This window comes from Delphinus delphis, chromosome 6, assembly GCF_949987515.2.
Source record: "Delphinus delphis chromosome 6, mDelDel1.2, whole genome shotgun sequence".
Lineage (NCBI taxonomy): Eukaryota > Metazoa > Chordata > Mammalia > Artiodactyla > Delphinidae > Delphinus > Delphinus delphis.
Genome location: NC_082688.1, coordinates 108,312,370 through 108,324,737, shown reverse-complemented (window position 1 = coordinate 108,324,737; position 12,368 = coordinate 108,312,370). Strand labels below are relative to the sequence as shown.

The 12,368-nt window shown below is 38.3% G+C and overlaps 2 protein-coding genes across 10 annotated transcripts in view; one reads left to right on the top strand and one right to left on the bottom strand.

The window, feature by feature from the left end:
• FBXO8 (F-box protein 8) overlaps positions 1 to 7,409 on the bottom strand; it is a 39,279-nt gene extending 31,870 nt beyond the window's left edge. The window contains exon 1 of the mRNA XM_060015282.1: positions 7,134 to 7,409. The gene's annotated coding sequence lies outside the window, so the exon portion shown is untranslated. The remainder of the gene's footprint in view (positions 1 to 7,133) is intronic.
• A 154-nt stretch (positions 7,410 to 7,563) lies between these two features.
• The window catches only part of CEP44 (centrosomal protein 44), a 140,863-nt gene continuing 136,058 nt past the window's right edge, over positions 7,564 to 12,368 (top strand). For all 9 annotated transcript variants that reach the window (XR_009519944.2, XR_009519943.2, XM_060015277.2 and 6 more), the window contains exons 1-3: positions 7,564 to 7,875; positions 9,322 to 9,430; positions 10,324 to 10,371. The gene's annotated coding sequence lies outside the window, so the exon portion shown is untranslated. The remainder of the gene's footprint in view (positions 7,876 to 9,321; positions 9,431 to 10,323; positions 10,372 to 12,368) is intronic.

Here is a 12,368-nt window from a genome sequence, read left to right as displayed (position 1 = left end):
GAACGGACTTGAGGACACGGGGAAGGGTAAGGGTAAGCTGGGACGAAGTGAGAGAGTAGCATTGACATATATACACTACCAAACGTAAGGTAGATAGCTAGTGGGAAGCACCTGCATAGCACAGGGAGATCAGCTCTGTGCTTTTTGTCCACCTAGAGGGGTGGGATAGGGAGGGAGGGAGGGAGACGCAAGAGGGAAGAGATATGCGGATATATGTATATGTATAGTTGATTCACTTTGTTATACAGCAGAAACTAACATACCATTGTAAAGCAATTATCTCCAATAAAGATGTTAAAAAAGAAAAATTGAACATAAGACATGAACAGATATTTTGCCAAAGAGGACATACAAATGGTACACAATCACATGATAGACGTTCAGCATCATTACCCAGGAGGGAGGTGGGTGTAGTTATAAAAGGGCAGCACCAGGGATCCCGGTGGTGTTTGAACTGTTCAGTGTCTTGACTGTGGTGCTGGATATGTGAATCTGCACAGAATCTCATACACACAGATACACATTTGAGCAAAAATAAACTGGGGAATTCTGAATAAGATAGGCGCAATGTATTAATGTCAATATCCTGGTTGTGATAGTATATAATAGTTATGCAATATGTCACTGCCTAGGGAAACTAGGCAAAGTGTACAAGAGATCTCTTGGTATATTTCTTGCAACTGCATGTGTATCTACAATTAACTGGAAAAAAAAAGGACAGAGTATTGTACACTTAAAATGGGTGAATTTTACGGTATGTAAATGATACCACAATATAGTTTTTCAAAGAACTAGAGATTCTAATAAACACTCTAAAGAAGGTGACCAAGGACACAGCAAGTCTAGTGTCTATGACAAATAGTAACTATTTTAGATTTAAGGATACCCAACTAATTATTAAAAATCTATGACCTATGAATCACCTCTGACTTTGTGGAATGTACTGTATAGATTAAAAAAAGACAGAATCAAGGAATACGAATACTTAAGGATACAGATCTATAATAATGTTTTGACTATTTACCTAGGAAGTATCAATAACTGAGTAACGGTATAAATGCAAAAGGATTGATGTGTGCCTGTTACTCGGTCTAATAAAAAAAAACCCAGCATAAATGCAAAATACATTAAAGAAAATTGGTTTAACTACTCATTAAAAATCAAAGTACATAAACTAATGTGATTTAATTTGGATTGCTTCAATTCCAATTTTATAATATTTCTGATTTGTGGGAATAATGATCCAATTTGGTAAAAATATTTTAAAAATCAATAAGTTGTTTAATCTCCTTACTACTTAGATATCCTTGTTTCTATGAAAATAACAGCGACAATAATAATAGTACTTTTTTTACACATTGACTGGATAATTTAGAAGTCTGTATTTTTTAATCTAAGTATTTAGGCCTTTTGGTTTTTAAAATTAATATCTAGCTTTATTATGCTGAGACTAGAGAATGTGGGCTCTATGATGTGTGCTTGAGAGAAATGTGTAGGTTTTCTTGACACTGCTATTTTGGAGAGTGAATTTAAAGTTGGAGTTCCAGTTATGCCATACGCTGTATGACCTTAGATATTTCAAACGAGGTTTCTGATCTTCGGTTACCTACAAAATAGGGGAAATCACTCCTATCTATTTTACAGGATTGCTATACGCCTTAACTGAGATAACATATATAAAAGCATCTTTTATATTGGCAAAGCAGTATGTACGCCCTGACTCATTTCCTTTTTTCTAATGCGAAAATCTGAGAAACAGCTATATTTTTCTGACATATTTTGGATGTACTTTTCTCATTTTTTAAAAAAGAAATACAGTGGTAGTCTAAACAAATCTGTTGTAACATAGCACAAAGGCACTTCCACTTAGGACGCAGCATAGATTAGATTAATTACCAAGAACTCTATCAAGTTAATTATTAACGTTTATGAGAACAATACTTTTCTGTTATTGTAATGTCTTGTTCTCTTTTCAAAAGAGTAGAGTATTTCCACAAAAGAATAATAGAGATTACTTTATTAATACCTGTTGGTATATCTAATATAAAATTATCTTTAAAATATATTAAGCAGCTTTAATCAAAACATCCCTATGTAACAAGTTAAACATCAAATAAAGTACTATTCTAAAAGAACACACTGTACCACTGCTTTTAGCAATTTTATGGCACTAAGCACTCAAATAGCACATGCTGTGGAAACAAACATATGTAATAAAGAATGGATTATGCACCATTTAGATGGATGGATGACATGCAGTGGAAGATGGGAAGAGCACAAAGCAGCCTGGAGGTCTCAGGAAAGCATTCTGCTTTAAACACTTCTGTCTGAAGCAAACGAGATTCCATAAAGTCTCTTCCTGAGCAAGCAGTGTTAAATCACGGGTTTAACATGAATGGCTACTTTATGAGTGACATGAATGAGCTACTTTAAACACTCATTATAAATGGTTAGTTTTTTTCAATATTTCTTAAGTGTCTAAATAGTGGGGTTTACAAATAAGAAATTTCCTATCTCAGATAAAGACCTAAAATGTGTACCAAAAGAATTATCTCTAACATGCAAATTCTATTGCCTTAAAGATGAGGAAATTCACTCATTTATATCTTCTTAAGAGATTTTCAATTTTTTTCCAATGAGAAAGTAACAACTAGATTTTTGGTTACTTTAGGTTTTAAAAACCTTTTTAAGTGTTATCATGTGATATTACTCAAAGGCATAAGAACATGGGAGATTCTATGATAAAATATTTTATACATATATAACCAAATTGGCAGCCCAACATTTACTTCTCTACTTCCAAAAGAGCAGACCACCAAAGTAGTTTAGAACAGATGAGTAGAGGGGAAAAAAGAAAAGAAAAAACCTGATAACCAATCACACTTCTAACATTGAAAGGCAACAACTGTAGAGAAATGAAGGAAGGGTAAGTCCACAAGGAGGCCTTTTTCAGGAGAAAAGGGAAATAGCTAAGTACTAAGAGGTCACAGGGTACATTAAAAACATAAAAAAACAAAACAAATTAAAAAAACAGTCATTAAATTTAAAGATCTGGTCCTGCAAGAGCAGTTTTTGCTACTAAAAAGCATACCATTGTAGGTTTTTTTTTTAATTCGAAAAAGATTTACAATATTACTTTGTTTTCTGAAGGTTTTTTCCTGTTCTTTGATTCTGTAATGAGTGTTACCAAATGGCATCTAAACAAATGTAAACATTAAGATGTCATTTAAAATGTAACCAAAAAGCAGAGAATTGGGGGCTTATTTAATTTCACTTATTTCTTCAGCTTCTTTTGCAAGAGATGTTCCACTGTCTGTTTTAACTTTCAAATAAAATAAATTTATTAAATTTCTCACTGGCATTATTTTTAATTACACTGATTCTTTAACTGCACTCTTTACTCAACCCAACTGCAATCAGCAGTGGTCATGGCAGCACATCCCAACCTACCTCCTCATGGCACACCACACTCCATGCTCACTGACTGCAAAGCCATTCCTATGAGAGTTGTGGAATTAAAAAACAAAACGATGTGTTTATTAATGCCACTGAACTGTACACTTAAAAATGGCTAAGATGGGGCTTCCCTGGTGGCTCAGTGGTTGAGAGTCCGCCTGACGATGCAGGGGACACGGGTTCGTGCCCCAGTCCGGGAAGATCCCACATGCCGAGGAGCGGCTGGGCCCCTCCGCAACGGGAGAGGCCACAACAGTGAGAGGCCCACGTACCGCAAAAAAAAAAAAGCTAAGATGGCAAATTTTATGTTATGTATATTTCACCATAATAAAAAAAAAATGGGAAAACAAAACAAAAACTGTAATTCTCACTGAATTGCTTTTACACAAATAAGACAAGGTATTAACATAAAATAAATATTGACAGGAGCCAACAGGAAAGTCAGAAGTGAGATGAGAAAACATCTAACAATGAAAACAGACTGACACAAAGCATGAGCTTGATTCAGGTTCCTTCAACTAGTTGTGAGTAGAGGGCACAATACTCAAAGCCTCACTTTCCTCACCGGTAAAAAGCGGGTTTTGAACTTGATGATCCCTAAGTTCTCTTTTTGCTATAAAATTCTATGATCCTATAAAAATGAGAAAATCCTAAAAAATTAAAATAAAAGGAAGAGGTGACGGAGATGGACGTATGTGTGCCTGTGTATGTGTATTTAGCATCTGTCCTTTCCATCTGTTTCCCCCCATGACCATGACTTCTACAAATCACTGCTCAGGATGAGCAGATAGGGGCTCTCCAAGCATGGCTCACTTGCTAAAATCTTGTTCCTTCTTTCAAATAGCTTATGAAATCCCCTGCAATCTGCTCTTGCAGAATACATACAAACTGCTGATCACAGAGCTAAATTCCCAAACAGCCTAAACTTGAAAGCAAATATCTTTTCTCATCTCTATCTACATCACAAAAGCACTTGCCCTAAATAGAATATAAACTCATTCAAGTTTCACTGGATAATCTATGTCAATAAATGTCAGTAAAACAAAACCACGAGAAAAAAATAAAGAAATGGAGAACATAAATTTCTAGAAGTGGATGTATTTCATTAAAGTTGTTTTAAAATAGTAAGTAAAATAATTCAATGGAAATGCAACGTGAGTTGATGTATAATTCATAGACTTCATGTTAATGATTTTGACACATTATCATAGGTCAGCCAATGGATTAGCCTCAGTTTCCAAATCTGAATCAAAATGTCGGAAAAAAAGAGAGTTGTATCAATACATAGCAGTTGGTTAAGTAATGAACGATAAAATCATAAATTTGAATGACTAATTTCAATGCTTTGTGATCAAAGAAAAGGTAATTTCTTGGTAATTCATGTTTTTGTATCGTGAAATAAGGAAAATAACTATCTTTTAATTTATGCAATTCTAAGCACAATAAACACACAAAACATTCCCTATTAAACTGATAATAAGTGTAATAAATTACAAGGCATGGTTTAGCTTATCTAGTTATTACCATAAGATATTTTGTGAATGAAGTATTTCAACTGTGTTATTTTAGCAAGCACCTGTTTAAAATCTGGAAGACATCTAAGGGGCCAAAACTAAATTTAGCAGACATCTAAGGGCCCAAAACTGCACTAGTTAATTGGTTGTAATCTACTACAAATGAACTATGTTAACCTGATAGGGAGTACCTATTTAAAAGCCAAATCTACAATTTGAGGATTGACACAGTCGGGCTGGCGTTAAGCACCTGAGGTATAAAAGATGACAACATCTTTCAAACCTGGAAGAAGCATAGGCAATTTTACAGTGGGTCAAGGCCAAAACAGTGTCACAATAAACCCGGAAGCCCGTACCTTTCATTTCCAATAAGCTCATTTGGTTCACTGACAAAAGCTGTGCTGGTGATGTGCGGCCAGGTAATGCTGAAAGAAGGTGGTACCTGACATCTAAAAATGCTTAAAAACAAACACACAAACACATTTCTGTTCTCAGACAGACCTCTCCCACCCCTATTTGCTCTCATACCAACATAGAGACTGCCACATTCTTTCTACACTAGAAAGGCTTACCTCTAGCCTTTCCTAACTTCTTTCCACCTTTAAAGCTATCTTCGCTCATGTTTATTTTGAAACCATTTCAACCATATAAAATGGCAATGGGTAAGGAATACACAGTCTCCAGTTGTGATATGCTCTGTTCACGTACACCTTAAAAACACAAACCTTCCTCTCACACATGTCATTCCTCAAGCAAAGCTTTCCAAGAAAAATAATAAGCCTCTCTTCAGGCATTTAGTAGAAAAAAAAAGACCCGCCCCAGGAAAAAAAAAAAAAAACAACTTTCCAAGAAATAAAATCCATGTATAAGTTTGTCTATTTCATTACAATCAGGCATATTTTTGCTCAGTTATTTCTATCTATTAACTCCTAAAAGTTATTAGCCAGGGTGTCTGCGTTAGGCCGCCTCTAAGATGGCTCCCATAGACCCTTGCGTCTTGGGACTCACGCCCTTGTGTAATCCTCTCCACAGTGACTGAGTTGGATTTATTGACTCCTATCAACAGAATATGGCAGTAGTGATGGAATGCCCCTTCTGAGATTAGCTTATAGAAGACTAGAGAGAGTCTTGGGTGCTCTCTCTTGGATTGCTCACTTGAGCGAAAGTCAGCTGCCATACTGTATACAGTATCTCAGACAAACTGTCAAGTTAACTGGATAAAAATGGCGAGTTTCCTACTCAACCCGAAAAGAGAATAAAATTTATTCTTAATTCTGATATCTGCTCAAGTTTGTGAACCATTTTCTTAGGGGGTAAAAATTCTCCCTATCCCAGAAATATGGTCACCAGCTGCAACATTAAAAAAATATATGGAAAGCTGAAATGGAAAACATAAATTAGCTTCACTTTGCAGTAATAAAGGTCATAATCTATTGATATGGAAATACCTGGGATCCTTGAAAATAAAGACTCCACTTGTTAAAAGAAGTAGATTCAATTATTAAATTACTAAATACATACAGAACCTAAAAACAAAACAAAACCCTTAAACGACTGAGGATTGGGATCCATTTGTGATTTCACCCAATTTTAATAATAATTAAGTGAGCACCCACCATATAAGAAACTAGAGCCTAGTCACAGAGAAACAAGCAAGAGACAAGTTAAGAATCTGCCGAGTTTATAACCAAAGTTTAACAGCTGAAGCAACTGGCAATCCATCGTGACCTTAACTGGATGTGTTTGCATTCACGTTACTGTAAAAAGTATGTTAAGAGCCAAAAACTCTGCCTATGCACCAAAAACACATTCTACTTGGAAAGCAACACCTGGGCTTAGAAGAGCGTAACCTCTGCTGTTTCCCGGCTTTATTTCAGAGTGAAGCCGGTTCCTACCTGGGGTCCCAAGCTGACCTAGGGGTCCCCAGTCACCCAGGAACACAAGGAGCACACCTACTCCCGCCTCCTGACACGGATTCCTCATTTTAATTAGCCAACACCGCTGTCACTCAAGGTGCTTCGCACAGCCATTGGCCCCAAAGTCTCGCTGGTTGGCAAGTTTCTGCCAACTGGAGCACCGGTGGTCATCATTTCCGAGAAGAAAAGTAGGGGTGTACAGGGAAGAGAGGCAAGAACTCTGAAATATCTAGGGTGACACCCTTACCTGAGCGACCTGCGATTCCCCACCGCCGCCGCGACGAATCGGCCTCTGGGCGGGGGCTTTCAGCCAAAAAGAAAATGGCTCAGCCGGGAAGGGGTGCCCAGGCCATGGAGAAGCCGGTTCAAACTTTATTTGTTCACGCTGGTGGAGGTGAGGTCGGGGAGAATTCCAGAAACAGCACCTGATCCCTCCGAATTCAGCGTGCCCCAGGCTGCAGCAGCCTGAGCGGCCGACTCTCCGAGTTTTGACGTTTCCTATTGTTGCCGGAAGTGACGTCGTATTCGGGGGCGCTTCAAGAAGAAGTATTTTTATCCCCTCGATCTACGATTCGCCACAGAGTCCCGGTCTCTCACTTCGCAGTCCGAGCCCCTCTGAGCCTCAGAACCAGGCAGACTTCGAATCTGCACCTTGGGATCGGACTGGACGTAGAAAAGACTCTCGGCAGGGTCAGTCTTCCCAGGCCTCTGTACGAACGTGCTGTGGAATCTGCAGCGGGGAATCCAGGAGCGCAGGGGAGCCGGCAGCTTGGAAGGTCCTGCCGCGGTGCGTGGCGGGCTTCCACCCGCTGCTCAGAATACAAACGGTCGGCGGGAGAAGCGCGTCCCGGCGTCGGCGTCGGGCCGCAGGGAGTCGTTGCTGGAGGCTGGGCTCCCGGCGCTCTGGGATTGCACATGCTACCACCCCTTCTGCTCGTTGTGCGGGTCCGGAGGCCTTTGGAGCCCGTTCTTTGCTCGGCCGCTGCTGGGTGAGCGCGGGGGTGCAGGCGGGGCTGCGCCCCGGGATGGGCCGGGGTCGCCTCTCTCCGCTGCCCTAACCGAGGCCCCGGCTGGGGCGAGTGACCAGGGCTGCCTTTTCATCCTTTTAAATCAAGTGCAGGGGAGGAGAGCGCTAGACGTACCTTGCCCATGAACCCGACTGGGATATCCTTTTGATAACGAAGAAATGGGAAGAGCTCATCTTCTCAGATCAGGTTGTAACTTAGGGGGGGAAGTCCTAGACGGACCGATTTCTGCTGTTGGAGCCTCTGAGCTCAGGGGCAGTCCGGCTTCTCGGAAATACTGATGAGAAGCAAGAGCTGAGAATAGTTGATGTTTTCCTTGCTTTACATTTCCCTAGTGTTTCAGTGTTTCTCCACTTTCCTACAGGACTGTAGCTTTTTCCCTTACCGTAAAAAACAAAATCAATCTTGAAATTTGGATTCCGGAATTAGGGCTGTAGTAGACTGTTTTTCCAAAAGTATCCACAAACCTTTTAACGGTTTTATATATGAACACAGCAATCCTACAGAGTTATATACTTGACCCTTACTCCCCGTTTTCCCCAATTTTCTCCTCTATTTTTTTTTTTTTTTTTTTTTTGCGGTACGCGGGCCTCTCACTGTTGTGGCCTCTCCCGTTGCGGAGCACAGGCTCCGGACGCGCAAGCTCAGCGGCCATGGCTCACGGGCCCAGCCCCTCCGCGGCATGTGGGATCCTCCCGGACCGGGGCACGAACCCGTGTCCCCTGCATCGGCAGGCGGCCTCTCAACCACTGCGCCACCAGGGAAGCCCTCTCCTCTGTTTTTGATAGATAATATTTAGCGTTATGAGCTGTCACAAACTCTTAGCCATCGACCGTCATCTTTACACCAGTCGGTGTAGTTGCTTCATTCTGAACAAAAATCACTGAATTCAATGGCATTCCATTGGGAGGCATCATTTAATGACCTCTAACAACAGTGAGATTCAACTAGATTAAAAATCTTAAAAATGCTATTTTATACCATTTCCACGATGTCTCCTGTAATAAATTCAGTGGGGCAGACCTAACTAGTAGCAGAGAACTCTCTGGAGGAAGCTAGGAAGCAATATTGAGACCATCTTAATGGTTGAATCTGTGCTACAAGCTGAGTGATATATGCTTTTGTCTTTTAATTTCTTTTTATAAGGGTTATAAAGCGAAAATGTTAAGCAATTTCTTAAAAAGTTACTTTTCATGTCTGAAACTACTATGTTAAAATGTGCACAAGTCCTAAATTAGCTTTTTTTTAATGTCTTAATTTCTAGGGTTTTTTTCAGTTTTGTAATAGTAAAGTAAAGCCTTTCGTGAAAGTGTAGAGCAGTAGCTGTAATTTTTTTCTATAATACTCAAAAATGTTTTAACCCCTTTGTTTTTTTCTATCCTGTTTATCACTTATCTCCTTCACCTACAGATCCCAGCTGTACCTGTATCTTACTCTTCTTCAAAATATTTATTCTGCTGGTACTGAAGAGGATGTGTTCCAGGGACATACTTTGTTGACAGAAATTCCATTACCAAAGGTAGAAATAGTGAGACATTGGTATATGTTACAGGACTTCAGAGAAAGGAAGGACGGAAAGATACCATAAAGTGTTAAATGAAACAAAAATTCCATGAACCGCAAAGATGGAACATACATCTGAAAGGATTAAAGGAAGTCTGTGGGAAGAGATAAAAGTTATAGAATGTCTTAGGAGAAAAGGTCCCCCTAGAAGAATTGTGTTACAATACGTGGGTCTGGAACTTAAAACGAGCTAACACCTACTATATTGGCCAGGGGCAACACCCAAGAATATATATCTTTTTGCATTCAACAACCGGATTAGTTCCCACTTTGTCTTTCCCAGGAAAATAAAGGCTGGGAAGTCATCTTCAACTGCTTCCATATGCACATAAATCCCCCAGTTATCCTAAAAGATGTTAAAGAAGGTTTACCCTTCTTGGCCAGTATATTGTAGAATGTAATTTTTAGGATCACTTCCTCTTTTCTCTAGTTCCCTCCCATTTGACACTACTTGAAATTCCCTCTGCCTAAAAATGTGTTTAGTTGAAGTAATTGGTTGGCTGAAAAATATTGACTAAAACCCACACGTGAGCATTTAAAAGTATATTCAATAACGTGTTCTTTACCGTGTTGATAAAGGAGAGGAAGCTGGGAACAGGAAGATTCTATGTTCTTTACGAGGAGGAAAGGGTACAGAGCTGGGTGGCCAGTGGCTTAAAATAGAAAGCTTACTAAATTTAGGATTTTGCAAATTGCTAGCCTACCTCTGGTTATGTGTAGATATAGGGAAGGTGTGTAAGAAGGTGATTTGTATCCTAGGCAGCTGCCGGGATGTTGACTAGGGGGAAATGACCGTACTAACTCTACTCACCTGATTTATGTGTTGTTCTGTTTTGTTTTTAATGTCAGTGAACTCATTTTAGAGGAGCTTCATTCCCAGAGAATTCAATACTCAAGGTATTGTTTTATATTATTCTCCTTCTATGAAGTGTCCATGGACAGTTACAAATACTAGCTATTTTTAAGTGTGTTATTGAGCTTTGCCTCACTGGCTGATTGACTTACAGTTTAGAAGCCCCTTGTCTCTTTATAGCAAAAGTCCTTAACCATTTATTTACCTGTTTAGTTTAGGAAGCTCCCTTGGGAATAACCTCCTTTGAGAATCTAGTGAAAGCCCTACACCATGCAATAAAATGAGTCATTTAAAAATATAATTCCATGGTATCATTTTCTTTGAGATTTAAAAAAATGAACCATTTAATTTAAAATCCCAAATATTGTTCATGTCTTTTGGTGCACATAAATGTACACACGTATTCTGTTATTTGTATTCATTGGCATCATATTCCTGTTTCATGGGCCCTGAGTATGTTAGTAGGTATCACTAATAAGTTTCCCAAAGTAATTTTACTAATTTACCCTTTCACACCATTTCAAATGCTCTGCAACCTCACATTTTGGATTTACTTTGTGATTTCCTAATGATTAATGAGGTTGCGTATCTTTTCACATTTACTCTTTTGTAAAGTTCCTGTTCAGATCTCTTTATCATTTTTCTATTGAGTTGTCTTTCTTTTTCTTATTACTTTGTAGGATTTTCTTTTAGCTATGAATCTTTTTGTTGGTTGTATATATTAACAGTATCAACTTCCACTCAGTGGCTTTTCTTTCCACTCTCTTAAGGGTATCTTTTGATGAACAGAAGTTAGTAAGTTTAATGTGGTTCATTTTATCAGTTATAAGACAAGAAATCTTTTTCTGCCTGAAGATCATAAAGATATTCTACTCTGTGATCTCCAGAAAGCCTATTTGTCTTACATTTTACATGTAGATCTTCAACAACAAACCTGGAATTAATTGTGAAGGATGTGAGGTACCCTTTACATCAGGGGGTCAGGATTTATTTATCCCATTTGGATATTCAGTTGACACAGTACCATTTCTTGAAAAAGAGCATCCATTTTCCAGGGTTACTCTGCATCAACTTTGTCATAAGTCTAGTGTCATTGTATGCATGGTCTATTTCTGTACGTTATTCCATTCCATTGTTCTGTTTGCAGATATTTTCAATAATTCTAAATTTAAGTTTATAATGAATCTCATTGTCCAGTGGTTGAATTTTCCAATTTTGATCTTCTTCAGCATTGTGTTATTTATTGTTTATCTTTTGCATATCTATGCAAATTTTGGAATCAGCTTGTCAATTTCCACCTTTAAAAAACTGCAGGGAGTTTTGGGGAGGGATGGCATGGAGGGAATACATTGAATTATGGATCGACTTACTGAGTCTTTAAATCCTTGCTCAAGATGTAGACCTCTTATTTAGGGCTTCTTTAATTTATCTCAATGAAGTTTTCTGGTTTTTTTGTTTTGAGGTCTTACAGATCCGTTTTAGACATATTCACATGTTTATGATATTGGAGGCTAGTGAATTATTTACACATATATTTTTTAACATATTTAAACATAATTTAGAAATTATTTGGGTAGTACAGAGAAATACAATTGATACTTGTATATTGGCCTGCTATCCAGCAGCCGTGCTAAATCCATTTGATTTCTTTTGGATTTTTTCAAATGCAATTATGTTGTCTGTGACTAATGACATTTTTATTTCTTCCTTTTTAGTCTTTATTCCTTTTATTTCTTTTTCTTGTATTTTTGTACTGTCTAAGACCTCTAGTACAGTATTGAATAGAAATGGTGAGCGTGGATAAGCTTGCCTTTTCCCAGTCTCAGGAAGAAAGCTTTCAATATTTCACCTTTACATATGATGTTTGCAGTAAATTTTTTGTAGATATCCTGCAGATAACTGCAGGCAGTTCCCTTCTATTCCTAACATACGAAGAATTATATCCTAAATGTTGAATTTTATCAAATGCCTGATTTTGTTGTTTTTGCTGTTCAAATTGTTTCAGCTTTGACCACTGGAAGCTGCTTCATTTGGTTCCTGT